The sequence below is a fragment of the Biomphalaria glabrata genome, chromosome 2, assembly GCF_947242115.1.
Source record: "Biomphalaria glabrata chromosome 2, xgBioGlab47.1, whole genome shotgun sequence".
In the NCBI taxonomy this organism is placed as follows: domain Eukaryota; kingdom Metazoa; phylum Mollusca; class Gastropoda; family Planorbidae; genus Biomphalaria; species Biomphalaria glabrata.
The window spans coordinates 60,597,046-60,623,006 of NC_074712.1; the positions used below are offsets into that span (position 1 = coordinate 60,597,046).

Sequence of the window (25,961 nt, forward strand, 5' to 3'; positions counted from 1 at the left end):
ATACAATTTAATATTGCAGGAGGCGCGGTGGCTGAGCGGTAAAGTGCTTGGCTTCTGTGGGAAGCGTGGTCGAGAGGCCAAGTGTGCTTTAACTTGGCTTGGCTTGGCTACCTAGAAGGGGGCTCGAGGTTCGACATCCGACTCGTGCTGAGTTGTGTTTACTGAGCGCCTAAAGGCAGCACGGAAAAACCAACTCCTAGATAACCTCCCCCCCACTGGTCCTCAAAAGAGATTGGACCAAAAGCGCTCTGAGCATGCTATAAGCATGAAAGTAGCGCTATTTAAAAGCTATAATAATAACCGGGATCGGGGTTTGAAGACTGGGATTTTTAATTTCGGGATCTTCAGGCGCCTCTTGAGTCCACCCAGCTCTAATGGGTACTTGTTAACCAGAGGCCACAGAAACAGTTGACCTTTACATCATCTGCCCAATAGACCACAAGGTCTGAAAGGGGAACTTTACTTTAGACCTATCTGATTACTTAGCCATTTTACCTCTTGTATTTATGTTTGTAATGTTATCACAGCGCCTTGAGCCTACATTTTGTTTGTTAACAGCGCATTATAAATAAAATGATTATTATTATATCAAGAGTTTCCATCTCTTAGATTGATTGCTAGTCAAAGCTATAGAGCCCAGTCTGCACCTTGGCTGTGAAGAAAATTCATGTCATGTTTGTTGCTTTTGAAATGGATCTACTCCAGATATTTCTCCGAAAGACAAGACATTGACGTGCATCTGTATGTTAATCTAGTTCTGCATGTGGGTTAGAAATTTACACTCTCATAAGTCATTTGTTTTCCTCGCTAACTCAGACAAAGCACTTGCATGACTTTGCCTTTATCTCTGTGTCCTAGGTTGTGTTTTGTAGTTTTAGGTTGTGGTTCAGTGTTGTATGTATTGTTGCTACTTTACTTTCAAGTCTTCTGACCTGAAGTGTCACCAAGTCTAGCGACTGTACCAAGGATGTTTCTCTTGTCAATGTGAATATTCGTTTTGCTATAAATCTATTCATTTATTTTGCACCTGTTCTAGTTTCTTTATCTTTTATTCTAATATTGGACTAACCAAGGCTATACATCACCTACTATATAAATTCCTGTTGCTTACAATGAAGATCATGTGTATGTCCAATAAGAGTGGTTTACATCAGGACTATTTTGTATAATTACAGCAGAAATAACTAATGTTTCTGTTATCCAATTTCTTCCTTTTATAACTCAGAGAATGTTCTGCAGGAAAAGTTTGAAACTCTATCCCAGTGAACTTTTAAAAACCTATAACTCTCAGTAACCTTTTAACAAAGCTTATATCAACTCTGGTAACAGGTTTTACCAATTAGTCAATTAATTATTTGTAATTAATTATTTTGTTAGAGGCCAATTAGGGAAATAAATCCTTCAGTGTTCACAGATAATGGCTATGTGGGATTTTGTCCCCTTGATAGTTGTACACGTTATTTCTCCCACACGGTGCCCACACCCATTCTCGGATCAAATAGAAACTTTAAACAATTACTTATTGTTACCTAACAAAACATGAATCAATAAAAAAAAATTAACAAATTAGTCATTTAATTATTGGTAATTAATTATTTTGTTTGAAATTTAAAAAAAAGGAAGAAAAAGGGAACTAACTTCTACATTACTGGGAGATGTTAGAAGTGCAGAGTTCTTTCCCTTAGTTAGATGTCCGTGCATCTACAAGAAAGAAATGCCTTCCTGCTTAAATGAACTGATCACACCAGAGAGCTCTGCGCTCCATGAACTGAGCGCTTCTAGATGTGTGCCAGGTTTCTCCCTCAAAAGTTACGGTATGTAGGCTTTTTCAGGACCAAAGGTTTGGAACTCGCTCCCCATTCAGCTGAAACTGCAAGCTTCTCTACACTCAAGAAAAACATTAAGACTTACTGTTCAAAACTTATCTAGATTAGTTTGGATAATTTTTTTCATGTTCGTGCTGTTTCCATACAGCTTTGAGGCTACAAATGAGATTGGTGGGATGCGTGGTTATTGAAAGTCTAAGTACGCATGAACTTGGCTTGGCTTGGCTACCTAGGAAGGGGGTTCGACACCCGACTCCAGCAGAGTTGTGTTTACTGAGCGCCTGAAGGCAGCACGGAAAAACTTTCTCCCAGATACCCCTTTCCCCCACCGGTCCACAACTGAGATTGGACCATAGCGCTCTGAGCATGCTATATGTATGAAAGTAGCGCTATATAAAAAGCTATAATTATCACTTTATTATTATGTTTGTTGACAGCGCGATATAAATTGGATCTTTATTATTAATGTTAATATTGACCACATAATCAGCCTTCTCTAGTGGGGCAAGTATACTAGATCAGCTAGGTTGTTTAGAATTCTTAGACATAGCTTTTAGATTACAGACTTGACTTTAAAAACGAAGTGAATTACGTCCTATGCATTTCATGTTATTGACTTAATTTCTGCTAACTTTTTTTTTTTTTTTTGCAGGGCCGGCGTAGACCGATTGCTCCAAATTTGGCCCCGCACCTTGGCAGCGAGCCCGCAGTTTATATTAAGCATATCACTATCAATCATGGCTCTTATCATAGGCTTTTAAGGATGTAGGTCTTAAAGGGTTAACATATTAAGTTTATCGTATTATTGACATAACTTTAATTAACCCACCATAACTTTAATTAACCCACCGGCGCCCATTGCGTTTGAGTTGCTTCCGATGCATGTTGTATAATAAATATTGATATAATGATCTAATTACGAGTAATAGTTATTTTAAGAAAAATTAGAAGAGGGACCTCTAAACCATCCATTAAATTGGGCCAGATACTCATGGTGGAGCACCCTGCGCTAAGTCGTTGGTTTCCTTTAAAAGGATTATAGTTAGTTAGTAAAAAGGTCGAGGACATTTTATCTATCTTTATAAAGTTAACTAAATATTTAACTTATATTAAAGTCCCATCAATTTAAGTGCAAAGAGGGTTTGTTTATGCCTATGTTCTGCAGGCTTGTTTATTTAAACCAGTTTCAAGATTCACTCACGCGTGTACAATAAAAAGCCTGTGTATAAAAATGAAAAACAGTACAGCATTGATTTTGAAAATTTAACATTTAGGGGATATTTTGTTATGGAATATAACTTTTCAGAGTCTTGAAGTCTTAATACCTTATTAGATCAAACCCATAGACTTATATAAAGTCTATATGGTCGAAGCTTTTTTTTGTTTTAACATTTCCGGTTAAATTCATCTTTTTGTCTTAAGCTCAAATCTGAAAACGAAAGTAGCGTTCTGTAAGTGTGACCTACTTTAGTTTCCACCTTTCTGAGAATTGGTTTCTGTTTGATTTATCATTGAATATTTCGTTCAAACCTTAACCCATTAGTTCTCACTGACCGACAAGGTTCGAAAATTAGGTCAGCATGAAACATAAATCAGAAATTCAGGCCTACTAGAAGTAGTAGCCTACCAGCAGTAACAAATCTGTGTTTTAAATGAATGTCTTCTTATCCTATCTTATATAATACAGACGTTACTTCAAAAAAGAAGATGATTACGTCCTACGCGTCATGCATTTAGTCATGCATATTAACCAATGACTTAATTTCTGCCAAGTCACTGGTTTTCCTGGCTAGCTCAGGCAACCCATTCCATGCTCTAATAGCACTAGGGAAGAAGGAGTATTTGTACAAATTTGTCCTAGCATATGGGACGAGGAATGTGCCTTTATCTTTGTGTCTTTCAGAGTATTTTATTAAATTTTGTTTTTGTATTTGAAGATTCGGTTCAGTGTTTTATGTATAATTGCTATTTTACTTTTAAGTCTTCTGTCCTGAAGGCTTTCTAAATTTAGTGATTTTACTAAAGGTGTTACTCTAGTCAAATGTGAATTTTCGTTTGTTATGAATCTCAGTGCTCTATTTTGTGTCTGTTCCAGTTTCTTAATGTTTTCTTGAGTTGAGGGGTCCCAAACTGAGGATGCATATTCTATTATTGGCATAAACAAGGTTAAATAACATTTTAGTTTTATGTTCTTATTTGATTTATAGAAATTTGTAATAAATCCTAATGCTTTGCTTGATTTTTTTTAATAGTTTCATCAATATGTGGATTCCATGACAGTTTTTCATTTATTATAACACCTAGGTATTTTGCGTTTTTAGTCTGTGTTACTGGTTTGCCATGAATAAGATAAGTGGAATTAATTTGTTTTAGGGTTAGGGTTAGGGTAACAATTATGGATCTAGGTTTTATACTAAATCAAGTTTCCAGTATGCTTTTCAATAAAATTGTTTTTTTTTTTTTGTTTTTTTTTAGCATACTTTATATTATGGCTAGTTCAATGGGCCTCATTCACCAATCGTAAACAAACAACATTTAGCCACGTGATAATATTTATAAAACAATGAAAATTACGTATCACGTGACAGTCTTTATTATTGCGTAATTTGTACAGAAGATATAGAGAACCACGTGACAAAATGTTGTTTATTTACGATTTCGAATCTGGTTACAATGCCATACGTCAGGGCCGGCCTTAGAAAATTTGGAGGCTAGATAAATATAGCCTATAGCCTAGTTTAGACGAAGAGACTTTGGTGCCCCAAATAAAATAGAAAAATAGAAACTAATCAGCGAAATAATAATATTACGCAATTTCTTAAAAATCTGGTCAGTGTAGTGCACTCCAACAATACCACTTGGCACAAGTTTCACTATTTCTTCTCTATAAAAATTGTTTTCAGTGCTGTGCAAGGCCGAAGGCCCTTACCAATCGGAGGCCCTAGTCCGGCCCTACATACGCAGAGATAGAACAAACTATTCAGACTAGTCTAAACATCTCCCGTTCTAACTTATAAACTCATCAATTTGTAAGGGGCATCGTAAATCCTACATGCCATACACAGTGAATACACACCAGGAATAGAATAATAATAATAATAATAATCTTTATTGTCCGTATGGAAATTTGTCTTACAATTTGTGCATTACACCAAACAAAAAACATTATGACTATAAGAAACCAAAGTGTACATTCACACCAGACTCACTCATAATTTACTTGTGACAAAGTTTATACCAGATTGTTCTTATTTAATGACTTGATTGCTAGGGGACAAAAGAGTGTTTGTGTCTGTCATTGCGAAAGTCACTTTGAAAGTGCAACAGCCCCTGGTGATTGTAGATGCCCAACCTGTGACCGCAGCTGTGTATCAAGCATTGGCCTCTTTAGTCACACAAGAAGTTGCAAAGGGAAATGGTCGTCTCTTGAGACGCAAATACCCCAGAGACTATGTAGTATCACAGTGCAAATTTTAATTCAACATTTTAGTAATTGGATTAAAATCCATACCAGTGGCCTGTGTGTGTAAATCTTGTAATTTTACTTGTCACTTCATTGTAGGCCTATGCTAAATTCCTTCAAGGAATAGTACCAGGTAAAAGAAGAAGAGGCAGACAGAGAAAGCGATGGGAATACACAATAAAAGAAGGGAAAGAGATTCTAGCAAAGGCAAAAGACAGAGAGGAATGGAGAAAGACGGTCAAACAGATCTTGTGTGGTGCCCCAACGGTCTAACAGACTATGGGAAAGGTGAAGGTGAGGTAAAAATGTATAAATAGATAAACAGATATATAGAAAGATATAGATAGATAGGTATAGATAGATAGACAGACATCAGATAGATAGATAGATTAGATTAGATAAATAGATAGACGTCTATTATTAGAAGTAAAATGGCGTGTTTTATTCAATAAAACATTCTAAAAATGCACACGTATGTATGTCAGTGGAAAAGCCTGTGAACACGGGGAAGCCTATATCGCTCCAAGCGACATATGTCAGTTCTACGCTATTGTTGTCTAACAATGTTTTTAGTTTGATGACCTCAATAGTCCTTGTATTTCCTTGAATACACATTTCTTTCTAGTATAAAGCGTATGTAACACAACGGCAGAGTAATCAATATATTAAGTTATCGATTTGTATTAAATATTCATACTTTAATTTGAGTTGAATGTCATGGAGTGTCACTCCAATACGTTCGTAAAGAACATTTTCTAGGAACGCCTTTTTTTGTTTCTCTTTCAGGTACTATGAGTGCATGCAAATACATAACAAATGAGACACGTGTTAGTGACATTACATAACTGTGAGACAGGCCTACGTAAACGTGAGACACTTAGACATATCTGATGGTCGATGGACGTTACATAACTATGAGTAAGACAGTTAAATCACGTGAGACACATCTTAGTGACATTACATAACTGTGAGACATAGGCCTGCATAAGACTGAGACACTTAGACACATACTAAGAAATTGCATACACATGAGTAAGACAGCTAAATTACAGTCAGAGATCTGAAACACATGAAACAACCAGGTAAATTACTGTGAGACATTGTTACGTGCGTGTTGATGAAGTAAACATTAGGGAAGTGGGGCGGATGTTTTGGCTGGAGAGTTTCTGATGAAATCACGAGGTTGTATTGCGTAATCGATGGAAATTCGAAATCTAAGATGGAGATTAGCTAGAGACGTGAGACAACAGAAAGTATGGGTTTTTGTTGTGAACTAGATCTTGGTTTAATTGTCGTTTCACTTTTGCTTGTACATAATCTACTTTTAAGTTGAATTTGTGTTTTGTCTTATCTTCTTATCTTATATAATACAGACGTTACTTCAAAAAAGAAGATGATTACGTCCTACGCGTTATGCGTTTAGTCATGCATGTTAACCAATGACTTAAATTCTGCCAAGTCACTGGTTTTCCTGGCTAGCTCAGGCAACCCATGCCATGCTCTAATAGCTCTAGGGAAGAAGGAGTATTTGTACAAATTTGTCCTAGCATATGGAACGAGGAATGTGCCTTTATCTTTGTGTCTTTCAGAGTATTTTATTAAATTTTGTTTTTGTATTTGAAGATTATAGTTCAGTGTTTTATGTATAATTGCTACTTTAGTTTGAGTCTTCTGTCCTGAAGGCTTTCTAAATTTTGTGATTTTACTAAAGGTGTTACTCTGGTTAAGTCAAGTGTGAATATTCGTTTGTTATGAATCTCACTGCTCTATTTTGTGTCTGTTCCAGTTTCTTAATGTTATCTTGAGTTGAGGGGTCCCAAACGGAGGATGCATATTCTATTATTGGCCTAACCAAGGTTAAATATCTTATCTTATATAATACAGGAACATTTTAGTTTTATGTTCTTATTTGTTCTTTATGTTCTTATTTGATTTATAGAAATTTCTTTTAATAAATCCTAATGCTTTGTTTGATTTTTTAATAGTTTCATCAATATGTGGATTCCATGACAGTTTTCATTTATTATAACACCTAGGTATTTTGCGATTTTAGTCTGTGTTACTGGTTTGCCATGAATAAGATAAGTGGAATTAATTTGTTTTAGTTTTTTTGTCTTAGTTAATACCTCTTTCAATTGCAGTCCCGTCCATTCTTTTATGTTGTCCCCCCATCGTTTTCTCTGTCTGCCTTTTCTTCTTTTTCCTGGTACTGTTCTCTGAAGGAAGGTCTTTGCAAGCCCCGAAGACCTTGTAATATGGCCATAGATTTTTAGCTTGCGTTTTTTTTTACCATAGTTAGCAGGTCATCATGGGGTCCAATCGCTGTCTCTCATCTCTTGGTTTGGGATAGCGGTCTTTAAATGTGATACCTAGGATCCTTCTGCAGCATCGCAATTCCATTGCTAGGATCCTCCTATCTAGCTCTGCAGTCAGCGTCCAAGACTTACAAGCATATAAAAATGTGGCCATGACCATGGAGCGCATCAGTCTGATTTTGGTGCCTAGGGCTAAGCCTTTGTCTTTCCATATTATTTTAAGTTTTGAAAGGGCTGCTGTGGACTGTGCAATTCGGCGCAGTAGTTCAGGTTTCGTTCCCTCATCTGAAACAATAGCTCCAAGGTATTTGAAGCTACTGACGCTAGTCAGCTTTTCAGCTCCAATACTGATGCCCCTTTTAATCCCTGTTAGCTGTTGGTCATAATTTGTTTTTTTTTCGGCATATCCTGCTAGGCTAGGCCATAATGTCATCTGCGAAGCGCAAGTTAGTAATTCTTCTTCCTCCAATGCTTACGGTACCTTCATAGCCCTCGAGAGCATCTTCCATTATCCTTTCAAGGAAGATATAGAAAAGTGTTGGTGAAAGTAGGCAGCATTGTTTTACTCCAACTGTGGTTTTAAAGTTACATTAATATTTAAAAGATAGATAGACAGATAGATAGATAGATAGATGTTATGTAAGCATAAACAGCGCCTCATTGATGTGATCCAAGAGAATCAAGATACATGTGTTCCACTTAGTACTTGCAGCGGAACAGTGGCGTAGCTAGGCTGTTTGATGCCCAGTGCGGCATTACTTCATGATGCCCCTCCCACTTGGGTATAAAACTGCGCAAATACGTTATTATACCATAACACAATATACTACAAATAAATATTACGAGCTTTCTTTGTTGCAAAACAATCAATAATTTTATCGAAACTCTGTTTTTCCACCAATTGCCTAGTTAGTGAAACGCATTCTTGATCAACTTAATTAAGTCTAAAAAAAAATTCGCTCGCTTAAAGCCACACTTTTCGTAATTGTCAGAAATATGTAAAAATTTGATAATGCTACCTGAAAAGAATCTTGGACATCATTCTTTTTTCTCTCTAAGCAGAATCTGGCATTCAATATTCAGGAATATTTAGACATTATTTAGAACTTTATTATCTGATGGCATTCTAGCTGATATCTTTTTGTTTTTTTTATTCAAGATTTGAAACAGGTCCCAGTTTGAGAAGTTCAAAGGTTTCTGAAGAAATTCCGACAAACTGTTGACGCCACTTTCGCTCAAGACGAAATGTGTTTTTTTAAATGTTGCTATGAGCACTATCGAGATTGATTTCAATCTGAGGATTTAATATTTGGGATAGCGACAGAATTCATATTCACCTACCACATTATGATATAATCTTTTTCGCTGATTATTTCTTGAACTTTCACTTCCATGAAGAATAATCCTCAATCCGTAGCTCTTTCTCATGTGTTTATACAGAATCTTCACCTTTTTCGCGTGTTTTTAATGTTTTCCATTAAAGTGCGCAGTCTCGAATTGACGATCATTGTTTTTGAAGTTAGACTTACCCGTCGTTTATTTCAGTTAATTCAGGAACCAAGAATCCAAAATAGGTGAGACAATTAAGACTTCATAGCAACTAACAATCCGCCTACTTAAGAGATTTTGTCTTTGCAATTCTTCTTCAACTCCTTCGTGATGCCCATTGAGGCCCAGATTCTGCTTTGAGAGAAAGGAATAATATCCAAGATTCTTTTCATTATCAGATTTTTACATTAAGGACCCTTTGATCCCTGCCATCGGCCATTTTAACCAGAGAAGACAATTTCTCCGCCTGAGCTAGCAGTATGAGCGCCAGCCAGACTTATCAATCTTGAGCAGCTCCCATAATATTAACAGAGTGACAAAATAAATACATTTTTAAATCAAATACAGTAGTTAATATTTGTTCATGTATGCACAATGTGTGCAGATTCTACTGAGAAATTTAGTGCTCAGTTTGATGCCCCTCATCACTTGATGCCCCGTGCGGCCCGCACCACTCGCACATGGCTAGCTACGCCACTGCAGCGGAATGTCTGAGAACCCATAATGACTTCTGGGAGCTCGCAAAATTCTTTTTGTTTTACAATGTAGCACTAGAGATATGGCCTCGGAGTTTTAGAGAGATCAATATTTCTACTTAAATAAAAAAAAAATCCTTCACCCTTCATGACTTCCACCCCCCCCCCCCTTTTTCGTATAAGAGCATTTATGGCGCTTATAGATAGATAATATCATTCCAATCCATTTATTATTCTAAACTTTCTTATCAAACGCCCACAATATGTAAAAGTGAACGGGCATGTGTCAGGCACGAGAGAACTTAGCACTGGAGCGCCGCAGGGGTGCGTCCTGTCACCAGTATTGTATACCATATACACAAATGACATTCAGAGCTCATCAGCTGACACTCCTATCATAAAATTTGCTGACGACACAGCAATCCTTGGCCTTATTGCAGGTGACGAAAATATGTACCATTCAACAATTAACACTTTTTACCAATGGTGTAAAGATAACTTTCTAATTTTAAATGTTCAGAAAACTAAAGAAATGATAATTGATTTTAGGAAAAACAAAGATCATGTTGAAGAAATTCAGATAAATAACCAAACCATAGAACAAGTACAAGAATATAAATATCTAGGTACAACTATCAACAACAAACTAAAATATATATATAATATCACCAGCATGATCACCAGCGACTCTTCTATCTCAGAAAGCTAAGAAAATTTAACATTGACAAAACAATTATCAAACTTTTCTACACAGCAATTATCAGCAGTCTAATCAACTTTGCAATCACCTGTTGGTATGGTAATACTTCACTGGCACAAAGACATAGACTTAATAGACTAATTAAAAAAGCATCGTATATCACTCAAGTACAGCTACCATCTCTTAAAGAGAGCTTTTAAAAGAAAGATGCCTTTCCAAATCACTCACGATTCTTAAAGACAACCTGCACCCATTAAACCACTGTTACATAAGATCTGAAGGAAGTGGTCGTCTCCTTTCCATTAGGACTAAAATCTTAAATAGTGTCGCGTCTACGCATTGGGCTACTTTATCGAAAAATTCGTTAGTGGCAGAAATCTTTTTCATTAATATTTTTTTTTGAAAACCTGTGTAAGTGAAAGTCGGACCCTCGAAAGTCAAGGGACCAGGTATCTGTTAATAATAACGATTTAATTTATAAAGCGCGTTAACAAACCTGTATGTGCAAGGAGCTGAGATAACAAATCTGAAGACGATAGTTAAAGTGACAAAATGATCTAAAAAAAGTTTTTATTTCATTTTAACATTTCTTAGTTCTGGAACGTAGCAAATCTGCAGACCTCTCTTCCCCCTTGTAACAAATCTGCAGACTTCTCTTCCCCCTTGTAACAAATCTGCAGACTTCCCTTCCCCCTTGTAACAAATCTGCAGACTTCCCCCCCCCCCTTGTAACACATCTGCAGACCTCCCTTCCCCCTTGCCACAAATCTGCAGACCTCCCTTCCCCCTTGTAACAAATCTGCAGACCTCCCCCCCCCCTTGTAACAAATCTGCAGACCTTCCTTCCCCCTTGTAACAAATCTGCAGACCTCCCTTCCCCCTTGCCACAAATCTTCAGACCTCCCTTCCCCCTTGCCACAAATCTGCAGACCTCCCTTCCCCCTTGCCACAAATCTGCAGACCTCCCTTCCCCCTTGTAACAAATCTGCAGACCTCCCTTCCCCCTTGCCACAAATCTGCAGACCTCCCTTCCCCCTTGTAACAAATCTGCAGACCTCCCCCCCTTGTAACAAATCTGCAGACCTCCCTTCCCCCTTGCCACAAATCTGCAGACCTCCCTTCCCCCTTGTAACAAATCTGCAGACCTCCCCCCCCCCTTGTAACAAATCTGCAGACCGCCCTTCCCCCTTGTAACAAATCTGCAGACCTCCCTTCCCCCTTGTAACAAATCTGCAGACCTCCCTTCCCCCTTGTAACAAATCTGCAGACCTTCCTTCCCCCTTGTAACAAATCTGCAGACCTCTCTTCCCCCTTGTAACAAATCTTCAGACCTCCCTTCCCCCTTGCCACAAATCTGCAGACCTCCCTTCCCCCTTGTAACAAATCTGCAGACCTCCCCCCCCTTGTAACAAATCTGCAGACCTCCCTTCCCCCTTGTAACAAATCTGCAGACCTCCCTTCCCCCTTTGTCACAAATCTGCAGACCTCCCTTCCCCCTTGTAACAAATCTGCAGACCTTCCTTCCCCCTTGTAACAAATCTGCAGACCTCCCTTCCCCCCCCCTGTAACAAATCGTAACAAATTTGTATATCCCCCTTTAGCCGTTACATACTACCGCAACGTTCCCTGAGGCGATCACATTGCCAAAATGTACCATTCATATTTGGTCATTTTGGAAGAACAGAAAATGAAACATTCTAGAAAATTCGGCACACGCCTAGCCATTCTACAACCATTTTGATTCCCCCCCTATCAATTCACACACACACAAATTTCCTGAAACACTGAGGTTCGCCCAATTCTTAAAATACTAAACAGTATAAGCTTCTGAGAAGTGAGACTTCCTGCTGACAAAATGGATGAGGGTCACATACCAGCGCCAAGATCAAAAGTTCATAGGGCACGGCGCATGTGCATATCACGAACATCATTTTATCATTAAGGTCAGGGTCACTTCAAAATGCAGACATCATTGGCGAATCCTTAAAGACTTTGATAAGATCCACGTGGTACCTTGAATCTATTTCAATATTACTTTTACTTCTTACAAAACAAAAAAAAATTAAAAAAGTAAAAGTGCGATAATATCGTCATCTCTCTCTCTCTCTCTCTCTCTCTCTCTCTCTCTCTCTCATTATCTATAAGCAGTAAGTTTTGGTGCAGCCATTTTGGCGCAGTGGTGGTTATGGCGCCGACGATTTTGTGAGGGAATTGTTGGGGCTAAAGATTTCAAACACATTCAATATATATTCATTTCAATATAACTTTTTAAAATGTGATACACATCTATGTTTTATTTATTTGTGTTTGTCTTCTAATTAATTTTTTTTGTTTTTGTAGTTATTTTTGTCCATTAGAGTTGGGATTTTAATTTGTGTAATTATTGCTATGTTATGGTCCGACAGTTAGGTACGCTGGGCAGGGCATGTATCTCGTATAGTGGTCAAAAGTATGCCAAAAGCAGTGGTTTTTTTTTTGTGAGCTAGAAGGTTGTCGACGTAACAGAGGTGCCCCACGGAAACACTTTAAAAACCAGCTTAGGTGCCAAATTTCATTGGCTGACATAGAAGAGCGCTCCTGGTTGCATGCGGCTTCAGAACCCACCCAATTCGGACAACTGTGCTCTATATATGCTATAGATATATGATTTTGTATAGTGAAAAAAAGAAGTTCATTATCTATATATATAATTCTCTTCTTCCCTAATCAGTTCAGACTAGAAGTATAGGGAAGATCACTCTCTTATTTCTGCGGATAGTCACCCCACTAAAAAAAAACAAGAGGCGGGGGGGGGGGGAAGAACACGTTTTCATAGCTCGCTACGGATGGCTGCTCGCTGGACTGTCAAACCCTGCCCGCTCCCATCCCATGCGGGAGGTTTGGACTAGGAAATAAACTATCGTCAACTCAGAAGGAACATCCGAAACATGTATAACATTTTACAAACACTAAATAGCAGGGCCGGACTTAACCATTGTGGGGCCCTATTCGAAACGGATTTCGCGGGGCCAAGTTTGGGTAGGGAAGCGAACAATAAGTCAAATTTAAGAGTTTGTATTAGAAAATAAATTCGTCTATGCATTTTATTCTTTCTTTACTACGTACAGAATTACTTTACGAGCCTTGCGTGTAACAAAGTCATACAGTATATCATAATAATTCTGTTTCCTACATAGATCCCGCTCAATAGCAAGAATTACCAAATGTTTCAATCTATCTTTGAGAATTGTTGAACTCAAGTAATTCTTTATTAGTTTGAGGTGCAAGAAGCTTCTTTCACCTGATTAAACAATTACGGCTAATGCATAATGACATTTTTTTATTAATAGCGAGTAGGATTGTCGTTTTCCATATTGAATGACACCCAAAGATGACAATTTTTTTTCTATATATTTCCGTATATTTTAAGGACTTTTTCGTATATTTTGCAATTTCGGGAGATTTCCAGGAGCTCCTGGTAAATTGACAAGAATGCGCGAGTAATCTGTTTTAAGTTATAAAAGGGTTTAATTTAATAATTTATACACCTTGAATTATCGCGGGTCCCATGAAAGTGCGGATCCTTCGGTCGCATAGGTTGCAGTGGCCTAAGACCGCCCTGCAAAATAGCGGCGTATGCTACGCCGCCGGTCGACTAGTACAATTTATTAGTTTTACGAAATTATCGAGTGAACAAATTGCGCCGAAATGATCAGAGCAAAAACGGTGTGTGAAATATGTGTATCATCCTTTCCAACTTAAAAAAACTTTCGAGGAATGTAAAATTCTTTTAAGAAAATAAATGGTTTAGAGCATTTAGAATAATTTTTTTTTCCCAATATATTAGATTTCTAGTTTCAATAGATTTGGGTCCAGATCAATGAATCGGAAACTAAAAACACCTCGTCACGTGCTGATATCATAAACAACAAAAGGGTTGATCGTGGCCTGGGTCTGGTGATAAGATTCCAGGTACAAGAAATAGAAAGTCGACGTTGATAGCAGACATTTAAACCACATCTTTAGAAGGACGTCTAAACGGAAACAGGTTTAGATCGTCGAAATAATTCTCGTCATGGTACGACCCTAAATCTCGACGTGTCGAATAGTGAATAAAAGTGGATGATTAAGAACCAGACGAGAAGATGACGTTTTAAAACAGGACAGTCAAATATGGCGACAGATTTTATGTAATTGCACACGAATTTATCTTGGTAATTTTAAGAAAAACTTTGTTTTACAAAATTTTGAATTCATACGAAATTTTTCATTATGAGAGTAACAATTGAGATAAGTTCTGAACCCAAATTATATTTTCCTAGTCATCTTTTCCCAACCTTTACTCATACTGATATTTTTCTGTTGTATAAACAATTTAGGACGACAACTCACAATGACAAAACAAAGCTACAAACATGCCTATTGGACAAAATCATCAAAATGTATCATTTACAAATGAGCATTTTTTTTTCGGCGGCGATCCTCAAAGTCTTAATCTAAATATGTTGGGTATCTTATCTTTTCAAGAACAAATAGATATATTTGCAATGTAGTAAGGGCCTGTAAAATTCATATTAAAATATTTTTCAAGTAAAACATTATTCAAAAGATCCTTTTTTAATAGGATAAATAATGAGCTGTCAGGAGAATGCGGTTCTGCAGTGAAGAAAGCAAATATATATATATATCACTTACAAATGAGCATTTTTTAATATATCATGTACACGCGTTTATGCTTAGGGTTAGGGTTTACTGGGCGTTAGGGTTAGGGCTTGGTAAAAAATCGCAACCCCCCCCCCCTCCAATGTTCTGGATCAGCTGGTGGCCCGAGGGATGGTTTTAGTGGACGCCACTGCACTTTTTCGAAAGCTTTAATAAAAATTCACTTATTCATAATAATGCATGTCTAAGAGCATTCCATATTTTAGAAGAACGAAATACAGTACTTGTACATTTAATACCATTAGTCTTACTTTAAAAAAAAAAAATTTAATATGCATATATTAGTCAAAAATATTAAGTTAAAGACTATGGTGAGCAAAGTGGTTTTTAAACTAAAAGTTCCATTTTCGGTAAAAGATACACCTCTGCAAACAAAATGTATACTGAGAATATCCCTTATTGTCATTCTGCTTACCTTCTGTGTAAATGCCCTTGTCATTCATCATATTGACATATTTACCTTACTAGGAATTGAATTCCTAACTAGAGATAATTCTGGGAACTCAGCACTGAAGTGTAATGAACCTCACGGAAGTGTTTCTCAATCTTTTACTTGTGACCCCTCCTCCCTTAAAGCAAAGAACATACGCTAGTTCTCCACCACGAGTCTGTGGGAGGACTGTAAACTTTACCAGCGAACCAGCGCTTAGCGTTTTCTGCTAAGTCTCGGAAAATCATTCTCCTGGCGTCAACAATGTATTGTTTACAGTCCAGTGATGCCCAAAATACGGCCCGTAACGAGCTTCCATTCGGCCCGTCAAAACGTAGGTACAAAGTGCATGAAATCTCCCCCACCCCCTTTAAAAAAAAGTTTGGAAAGGTGTAACTTTACCTACGTTAGGGCCCTCACTTTTTATCTGAGGTCTTTATGTAAAGGGGATTAAGAATCTACCAGAACAATATAAACAGATCTTTTTTGTGGAACATGATAAAAAACAAACACATTTGTTTTATAGAGAATTTGTTGCTGTTTTAAAAAAAATAACATATAGAAACAGCATTAAAAAAAATAACAAATATGACGGCATTTTTGGTTTGAGCCGCAAAGATTGTTAACCCTTAAAGTGCTGAGCTGTTTTACAATGAGTGCATATAAATGGAATAACAATTCTGATGTTTAGAGGCTAATCTACCACACGCGTTTAAAGGGTTAAACAACGCCTACAGAGTGGAGGATCGATGGGAATATTTACCAAAAAGAGAAGAAAAAGAATTAGTGGTGAGGCTAGCTACTATGTGGCTCACAATTTAAGTAGAGAACTAAAGCCATTTCTGGCACGTAGGACTAATAGAATAAAAGATAAACTTCAAATATCCCAATTTATCAACGTAGTGCATGTAATACTAGATCCACGGGTTTCTAATACAATAGTTTTAGGTCCATTTCAAGTCACTTTTTTTTAAAAAACTTTTTGGTCATGTGGCCCGCGACACGAGTGTCGGAAATTAAAACGGCCCGCAAGTTGAAATAGGTTGGGCGTCACTGGTTTACACCAACAAGAAAAGCGCAGGCCAGATAGAGTTAAATAGTGAAGAGGTGAGACTGGTCCAGATTTACATTTAAGAAAACACTTAGAAAGCGTAGAAGGATTTAGCACTGACTGGTTTCAAATGGACCCCAAAGGTCAAAATCGCTTACAGCCTTTTCAAGTCTTAATCTGGCACGGCCAATATTGAAGTGGCTTTCGAGTCCGTATCTTTTGAATGGTTTGATCTTCGTAAGATCGTCATCAGTTCCAACAGGATATCTTATAGTGAACCGGTCACCAGAACGATGGCGTGTCATTCAGGAGCAATTTAACCGTTCTGGAGTAAGGGAGATGGGTAACCTATAGAAGCACCTTGTAAGGGAGATGGGTAACCTATAGAAGCACCTTGTAAGGGAGATGGGTAACCTATAGAAGCACCTTGTAAGGGAGATGGGTAACCTATAGAAGCACCTTGTAAGGGAGATGGGTAACCTATAGAAGCACCTTGTAAGGGAGATGGGTAACCTATAGAAGCACCTTGTAAGGGAGATGGGTAACCTATAGAAGCACCTTGTAAGGGAGATGGGTAACCTATAGAAGCACTTTGTAAGGGAGATGGGTAACCTATAGAAGCACTTTGTAAGGGAGATGGGTAACCTATAGAAGCACACTGTAAGGGAGATGGGTAACCTATAGAAGCACCTTGTAAGGGAGATGAGTAACCTATAGAAGCACCTTGTAAGGGAGATGGGTAACCTATAGAAGCACCTTGTAAGGGAGATGGGTAACCTATAGAAGCACCTTGTAAGGGAGATGAGTAACCTATAGAAGCACCTTGTAAGGGAGATGGGTAACCTATAGAAGCACCTTGTAAGGGAGATGGGTAACCTATAGAAGCACACTGAAGAATACATAAAGAATGAAATGTCTTCTTTTAAAGAACGTTTTCAATTCATTTTGTAGCATGCGCCTCGCGCGGAAATGAAACGACGCCGCTTCATATAGTGGTTTACTTTTTTAATTTTCTGAAAGCGTTAAAATGTAAATATTACAGTTATTTTTTTTTAATTCTGCTTTTTCTGATAATCACAGTTTGAGAATCCCTAGCCTAGATTCAGGACGCCTGGCTGCCTCCCTTTCAGATCCTTGTCTGGAAATCATTAGCCTACATTCATTACGAATTTATAAATCATGTTTAATTTAGGCTAAAGGTGCCAACCAATAAAATACACAATAATCGGATGCTAGATCCTTTATGGTATAATATACCAGGCCATGACCCCCACTGTTATTTAGTATGAAGTGCGTGTGCGTTTGTTTGGAGAGAGAAAGAATGGGTAGAGGGAGGTATAAAATACAAATGTGAAAAAAAAAAGTGGGGGGGGGATCATTTTAATCTCGTTTCTCGGAATACGGTAATGTCAGGAAGGAGTTAGGCTATTTTTTGAATACACCGAATCTATGCCTTTGGTCTGATTTTGGTGTCGAGGGTTATGCCTTTGTCTTTCCATATTGTTTTGAGTTTTGCCATTTCTGCTGTAGACTATGCAATACGGGCCAGTAGTACAGGTTTGGTTACCTCATCTGAGACGATAGCTCAGAGGTACCGTATTTAAAACTTCTGACACTATTCAGCTTTCCGTCTCCAATGCTGATGCTCCCTTTTAAAGCCCTTTTGACTATCGTTGATAATTTAAGTTTTTTTTTTCGGCATTTAATTGCAAACCATAAGCTGCAGAAGTCTTGTCTATGCGCACCACCAAATCAGCTAGTTCTTCTTCTGTCCCAGCTAATCAATCTATGCCGTCAGAGAAGCGCAAGTTAGTAGTTCTTCTTCCTCCAATGCTTACAGTACCTTCATAGCCCTCGAGGGCATCTTCCATTATCTTTTTAAGGAAGATATTGAAGAGTGTTGGTGAAAGTAGCCAGCCTTGTCTTACTCCAATTGTGGTTTTGAACCAGTCCCCAATGTTATTGTTGAAGTACACCGCACCAGTGGCCTCCTTGTAGAGGTTCTGTATTACTTTTAGTATGTTTTTATTTATGTTGTACATTTCCATTGTCGCCCAGAGTGCCCCATGCCATACTCTGTCAAAAGCTTTCTTGAAATCAATAAAGACATCGGAAAGATTCTGTTGGTGTTAGAGATATTTTTCACAGAGTATTCTGAGGTTTAGAATTTGTTCTGTTGCGCTGCGACCTTGTCTAAGACCTGCTTGTTCTTCTGATATATTTTTGTCTGCTATCGATTTTAGCCGGTTTAATATAATTTTAAACATGTTTTTGCTGGAATGACTCATGAGGCTGATGGTGCGATAGTTTTTGACAGAGTTGTAAGTTGTTTTTGGAAGAATGAAGCAGAGTAATTGGGTCCAGGGCTTGGGCCACTATTCTAACTGCCAGATCTTGTTGCAAATCTTTAAAAAGTGCGTTAATCATGGTTTGTCCTCCAGCCTGTAGAAGTTCACCTGGAATGTTGTCGACTCCGGCTGATTTTCCCTTTTTTAGTACTTGAACTGCTGATGCTACTTCCTAGCGAAGAATGGGATAGTTTTCTATGTTGGGTACTGCAGGGACATTTAGTATCAAACTATCTAAAAGGACGGGGGGTATGGGGTGAGGGTGGGGGGAAGTAGAAGACGTGGAGGCGGAAATTTTCAACAAAATAAACAAAAATAATCATTTGCAGGGCCTGCTTTAGATAACTGGAGGCCACACGCGAAGTAAATTTGGTGGCACCAAATACAATAGAAACATAAAAAAAATAAACAACCCTAGCTTACAAATAATACAGCCCGATTTCAATTGTCTGGTTGAGACAATCAATGCTGCCAAGTAACGAAATTTGGTAAGTATCTCTTGGCATTCTCCGATTTGCGTTTGACCTGAAATTACGTTTTGACATATTTACTAATAGGAAGCAACGAGGTTATTCTAATATAGCTAGTCAACAAGTAGATCTAAACACTCACGAATAAACCTTGAACTACAGTAGAGACCTAGAGGTAGGCCAGTAGACCTATAGATCCCTGGTATGTTTGAGATTTGATCCAGGGTTCGCAATTTTTTTCTAGAAAATTTTTTCCCTATTCGATGACCCCAATTAGAGACCCTAGGCGGCCGCCTAATTGCCTATGCCTAAGGCCGGCCCTGTCATTTTATAAAGTTCGGCATTTGCAATAAAGGAAAAAAAAAGGTATGTATATACTTCTAATTTTTTAAATAAAACTTATTTAAGAAAATCTCAACTCATTTTAAGAGGCTGTCATGAAATTGTGAACTGTATGTTGTAGGTGCACCTCAGCTGTAAAGTGTTTCATTATGTACTAGTCACAAGTGTTACGCTAAGAGACAATGTACATCCCTGTTACGGGTAGTAGATCCTGTTTAACCGTTACATCACTATCTAGATCAGGGATTCCCAAAGTGGTCTATATAGACCCCAAGGGATCTACGAAGACTTTCAAGGGGTCTACGAGACAAAAAAAGTTTGGGAACCACTGATCTAGATTATGGTGTGATGTGTCGGCAGCCAATCATTATATGACTCATTAGTATTTTAGCGTTTTTAGTTTGTATCCATTATAAAATGGCTCATTCTTTGAAAATTGGCTTTATTTTTATGTCAAGCATGAGTTGTTTTCAGTTTTCGATCTTTCACTCATTATTTTGTTTTTAAGTTATCGTTTTGTTTTTAAAATAATTAACGTTATATCCGAGTGACTCCTAAAGATGTGCTTTTAAATGTTATTTTCGTTTCAGCTCTCGTTAGCGGCCAAGTGTCACAGCAAACAGCTGCTCATACAAAATTTGAGCTGCTAAACAGAGTAGGAAGTGAATTGTCACCCTTCAATTGGTACATGGCTGCCTAGTGGTGCGGCACGAGCTTCAGGCTGTCGTCGAGATGGTCCCGAGATAGAGCCCAGTCTCCTAGCGTCCATTTCTGAAGGGACATCTGAAACTTAATCATTCCAGTCAATGTCAAGGGGAGAATCCTGTCCATTTCGTTCACCATCCTGGCTATTTCTAAATATTTGTCCATTTCGTTCACCATTCTGGCTATTTCTAAATATTTGTCCATTTCGTTCACCATTCTGGCTATTTCTAAATATTTGTCCATTTCGTTCATTATTCTTGCTATTTCTAAATATTTGTCCATAGTTAACCATCCTGGCTATTTCGTTCAGCATCCTTTTTATTTCTTAATATGTGTCCATTTCATTCATCATCCTAACTTTTTCTAAATATTTGTCTATTTAATTGACCATTCTGGTTATTTCATTGACCGTCATTGCTATTATTAAATATTTATCCATTTCATTCACAATCTTGCCTATTTATAATTCTCTGTTTCATTCAACAAAGAGTTACACGGCGAAGTGCTGTCGCGGCCCCATGCTCCACTGGGAGTCCAAATGACTAAGTCGATTCCTTGCCCGCGTTTCCCCCTTTCTTTCTTTTTTTTTTTTTTTTTATTAATAAACCAATCGTGAACCAGATGTAATATTGTAGAGAAATAATACTTGTACGTAACAAGGTTATCGATAAGTTGGGCTAGTTACTAGATTATAACATAGGGTTAGTACGGAATCGATATATGTTGTATTTACATGAATGAAATGCAGCTGTGTCCGTGCCCTCGTGGTGGATCGAAGGCTCACGTTTGTAGCATAAGTACAATCACACTGATCGCGTTCACCGGTGTTTTATCGTGCTTTTTTTTGTTTCTATTTCATCTTCCATTGTTGTGGGTTTTTTTTGTGTGTGATTTTTTATTGTATTGCGTCATCGGTTTTAGTTGTTCTGTATACATCTCTAATCAGGATGTGACGTAATAAAAGCATTTATAAAAAGACGTCGTCTCTCGTGGTGTTTATTTAAGAGTAGGCTCAAATCCCTTTATATACAAAGCTTTTACATTGAACACAAACCTGAAAAATAGGATTTTCCCTAAGAATTTTTCGTTCCCAAGTATGAAGTAAATTTTCTGGGGTCTTAGCCAGTGTCCAGGTCTCACTTGTATACATTGCTGCTGGTCTTATTGTGGTTTTGTATATTATTTTCTTGTTTTATCTTGAAATTGTTTTGCTCTTAAGTAAATGATGGGTGCTATAAAATGCTATGTGGCCTCCTGTTAGGAAGTTACACGTTTGTTTGACACGTGTGCTAAACCTTACCGGTATGTGTGTGAGCGTGCGGAAACGTGTTTGTGCGTGCATGCGTGGGTGTTTGATGAGTAACAGCACAGTTGGAAAGTATATTAGCGAAAAGTGGAAAACTGAGAACAAGGGCAGCTGGAAATAGATCTCCGTTTTGATCGAGACATAACTCTTGTTTTCCAAATATAGTTTTAAACATGAGTTATCTCCCTATCCAAGTCACATTTAATAAGGGTAAGGGTAAATGATTATTTGGTATGAAAAGAAGCAAAAAAAAACGTAACTCCCAGTGAAGAGAGTTGTAAGAAATGCATACAACTGCACACACACATACAGCACACACACAGATTCTCCCCCCTCTCACTCACACAATAGCACAGCTTCAGGGAAGAAATGTGTCAGGTGAAACTGTAAACAGCTGATTTCGCTGTCCGACATTGAAAGAGAAACAGGATTCCAGGAATGACGACTTGGTGATATCGTGAGTATCAACAATACATAATCTCTATCAGTTATCAGAATCACTGCACTATAGATAAAAGAACTTACTAGGAAATAACTTTAAACCAAGTAGTTCTCAAGTCTTGAGAACAGGATATCGGTAACTGTAGACGATATCACACAAGAACGAAAAGCATATTTTTAGAACAGAACTTAGAATCTAATCTAATAGGAGCAGGTACCTTTATAACAAGTAAATGCGTATATTTTTAACAGAATGTCGTTCCGTCGTATCCTGATTTCCTTTCTTAGAGAGCGTAGAGGAAGAGGATGTTACGTTAAAAGCACTGGCTTGAGTCTGTGCTTGACTGTATTGTTGCGAATCTCACTATCCAGGCTCTCTGCAAACTGCACCATACACCACCAACTTAAAGAACTTGACAACTCAGGGCTCCAAAGTAACGTAACACTTTAATGGTTGAATAAATAACAGCCAATACTGTACAATTGGCAGCACGTAACACAAGACTGTACAAATATCTCCTCGATAACACCGTACCGCCGTATCAACTCTTGCACTGGCCTCTCCGTCTCGTTCCGGGCTTGCACTGGGTTCAACAGTTCAGGACTGACTTCACACACTAGGCTCGTTGTGTCGGACTCGATCGCAGACCAAGATCAAGACGCCAGCCGTCTTAACTGTACTTGACAGTACTCCGCACTGAACCACACCGCTGAACTGTGCTATAGTCGACCGGACTGTAGTGAACCGGGCTCTGAACCCCTGCCGTGAACCTTGCTGTAATGAGCCCCTTTTCTCGACCGTCTTGACTGCGCAACCTCCGCTCTTATATAGGGTCCCTACTGGCCTTCTCGAACCGGACAGAACGCCCCTCGACGTTTCTAGGTGGTCAGATGACTATAACTCTCGTGACGCTCCTGAGCTCTGTTCACGTCGGCGATCCTTCCCGAACTGTCCTGTTGACCCTCGACTCGGCTGACAGTCGTAACTCGTCACGCTTGACCGCTCGTCTAGCGCTGGCCTGGGGCGATTTGCGTCGGCTGACTACACACACACCACTACCCCCATCTGTGCCACCACCAGGTTTATAACAGTATTATAAATTTTGGCTTTTATATAGCGCTACTTTCATGCTTAAAGCATGCTCAGAGCGCTTTGGTCCAATCTCAGTTGTGGACCAGTGGGGGGAAGGGGGTATCTAGGAGAAGGTTTTTCCGTGCTGCCCTCTGGCGCTCAGTAAACACAACTCTGCCCGAGTCGGGTGTCGAACCTCGAGCCCCCTTCATAGCCAAGCCAAGTTCAAGCGTACTTAGCCTCTCGACCCCACGCTTCCCATTAAGCTTGACAGACAGAGTGACAGTAGAGAAACATAAACACAGCATTTTTTCTGTTATATTAAAACAGATTTTTCCATAGATCTGTGTGGCCTGTTGATAACATAAACAAAGCTTGCTCCCCAGTTTTTCATATTATGTATAGGCCTCACGTTATGGAGTATGTCTATGTGTTTCTATGGTGACGGGGAAAGGGGTGAGCTATGCAGTGTGAATGATGCAAGATAAACGACATAGTCATTAGCGGCCTTAGTAAGGGCAGACCGACTCCAGATTTTCAGGAGTGAAAAGACGTGTTTTTTTTGTAGTGAGTTTGATCTTGTTCAGAACACCATTGTAATGATATATTAGTACTAAAGTCTACTAGATTTGTTGCATTTCACCTCAAGCTGATTTTGTCTATATCGTCATAAAAGTTATATATAAGGGGTGTATGGGGTATCTAGGAGGGGTAGCACCTCTAGTGGACAGGCAGTCGTACCCTCTTTTTGAGGGTAGCTAGGCTCACTCTTGGTCCCCACTCGGTACCCAACTCTCACCTGTGGCTCCCAGAAGCTGTAGCATGCGCAGCGGCCACACCCCGGAAACGGCTTTGACTGGCCGGCTAAACCAGGTAGAGGGTATCTGACGTGTCCATGGCACTCAGTACACTGAGGTTCTGTCAAACCTAGCATGTGAAGTCTGGACTTGGCGGCCTGTGCGTAACGTCACAAAACTAGACTAATCGGACAGAATGGCAAGTACCAGAACAGTGCTGTGGAGTACTCAAGAGCAGGACAAGACACACAGAAAGTCTCTGGTCATCCACTGCACCCAAAATATATAAAGAAAGAAGTTATTCAAGCTATTTCAAGTTTAACAAGTTGAGATATAATACGCCTACAGAGGTTTAGTTGTCTGCTACGCACACTGTGCTATCCTGTCAACATCACAATACTGTCATAACATGAACTTACATTGAAAAACAAAAAATTATAGTACCATAGTCGACCATACGAGTCCGAATACAGGGCGATAGTAAGTACAATCCTTAACATTTAAAAAAATATTTTTTTTTTTAAATAAAAATGTTATTTAGGCTAACAATTTTTCAAACTAAATGAGCTACTAGTCGACTCTATCAATTATTATTTCAATCAGTCAATTATTATTTCAATCATTCTACTACTATTCTATTTTTTAAAACTATTAGTCAGGGAGCGCGGTTGCTGAGTGGTTAAGCGCTGGCTTCCGAACCTGTGGTCCTGTGTTCGAATCTCGGTTAAGTCTAGATTATCATTATCCCATATGCTAGGACAAATGTGTACACATACTCCTTTTTCCCTAGCGCTATTAGAGCATGGAATGGGTTGTCTGAGCTAGCCAGGAAAACCAGTGACTTTGCAGAATTTAAGTCATTGGTTAATCTTCTTCTTTTTTGAAGTAACGTCTGTATTATATAAGATAAGAAAAATACTATAGAGTACTAGATCTATACATTCTCTTAACCAGGATTCTTTCTCGGCGAAAATGGGGGATGGGAGCGGGGTAAAAAAATGTTCCATTTTTGTTGTTTTTTTTTAAATCTTACATTCATTAATTTTGAAAGAGAAAAACTCTAAGATGGATCAGGGAGGTATTGTCTGAAAAAAAAAAGTATTTTTTAGTGTTTTTCTTGTTTAAAGCAAAGTGAGAAGGGTAAGATGGGTGCTGCATACAGGCGTTCAGAAAACACAACTCTACTCGAGTCCGGTGTCGAACTAGAGCGATGGGTGTCTTTTTAAAAGTTTCATTATAAAAGTGTTGTAGAGTTGGGAGATACCACTGCCCCGCTACGCCCCAGACCTTGAGCCGGCTCTAATAAACAAGAAAATAAATGGAATAGGAAATGATTGACTTCCGTCAGCGCCATAAAGGAGGAACTGATGAAAAAAAAAACACTTTTTTTTTTGTTACCTGTTTTCGAGTAAAAAAAGCGATTGTGGAATCAGTTTTTAGAAATCGATTTTTTGTATGTCTTAAGCCAGTGTTTCCCAAACTGCGTTCCGTGAAACCCAAGTGTTCCGCTATGCCTGATCCGGTGTTCCACGAACTACTGGAATAATCAACTAGTAGGCCACCACGTGAATTAATCTCTCTAGAACAAAATAAGAAAAAAAGTTCGCCAAACTGGCTAAACACTTACAATCTGAAAAGTGTTCCGTGAAGGAAAAAGTTTGGGAACCTCTTTTATAGAGACAGAATTGGAGATGTTCACGATGAACTAAACAAGGTCAAGGACGCTCAATTTTACTTCACTGTTGCCCCCCCCCCTCCCCAAATGGCTAAAATCTAAACAGCTATTTTGTTATTGAATGCACTAGCTTATAATTTTAACATACACGATTACATCCGAGTGTTGCCCATTCGTTTTTAAATAAGTCTCAAGTTGCACCTCTGTCTTTGAGTGGAATACTGTTTCCTACATAATGAAAGTGTTTTTTTTGTGCTAAGAAAATTTAGATTCTGAAAAGCTAAAAAATAACCAA

General features: G+C 38.4%; 1 long non-coding RNA gene across 1 annotated transcript in view; it reads right to left on the bottom strand.

Annotated features, from left to right (window-relative positions):
- The window catches only part of LOC129924788 (uncharacterized), a 50,209-nt gene that overhangs the window by 1,770 nt on the left and 22,478 nt on the right, over nt 1-25,961 (bottom strand). The gene's annotated exons all lie outside the window — the stretch shown is intronic.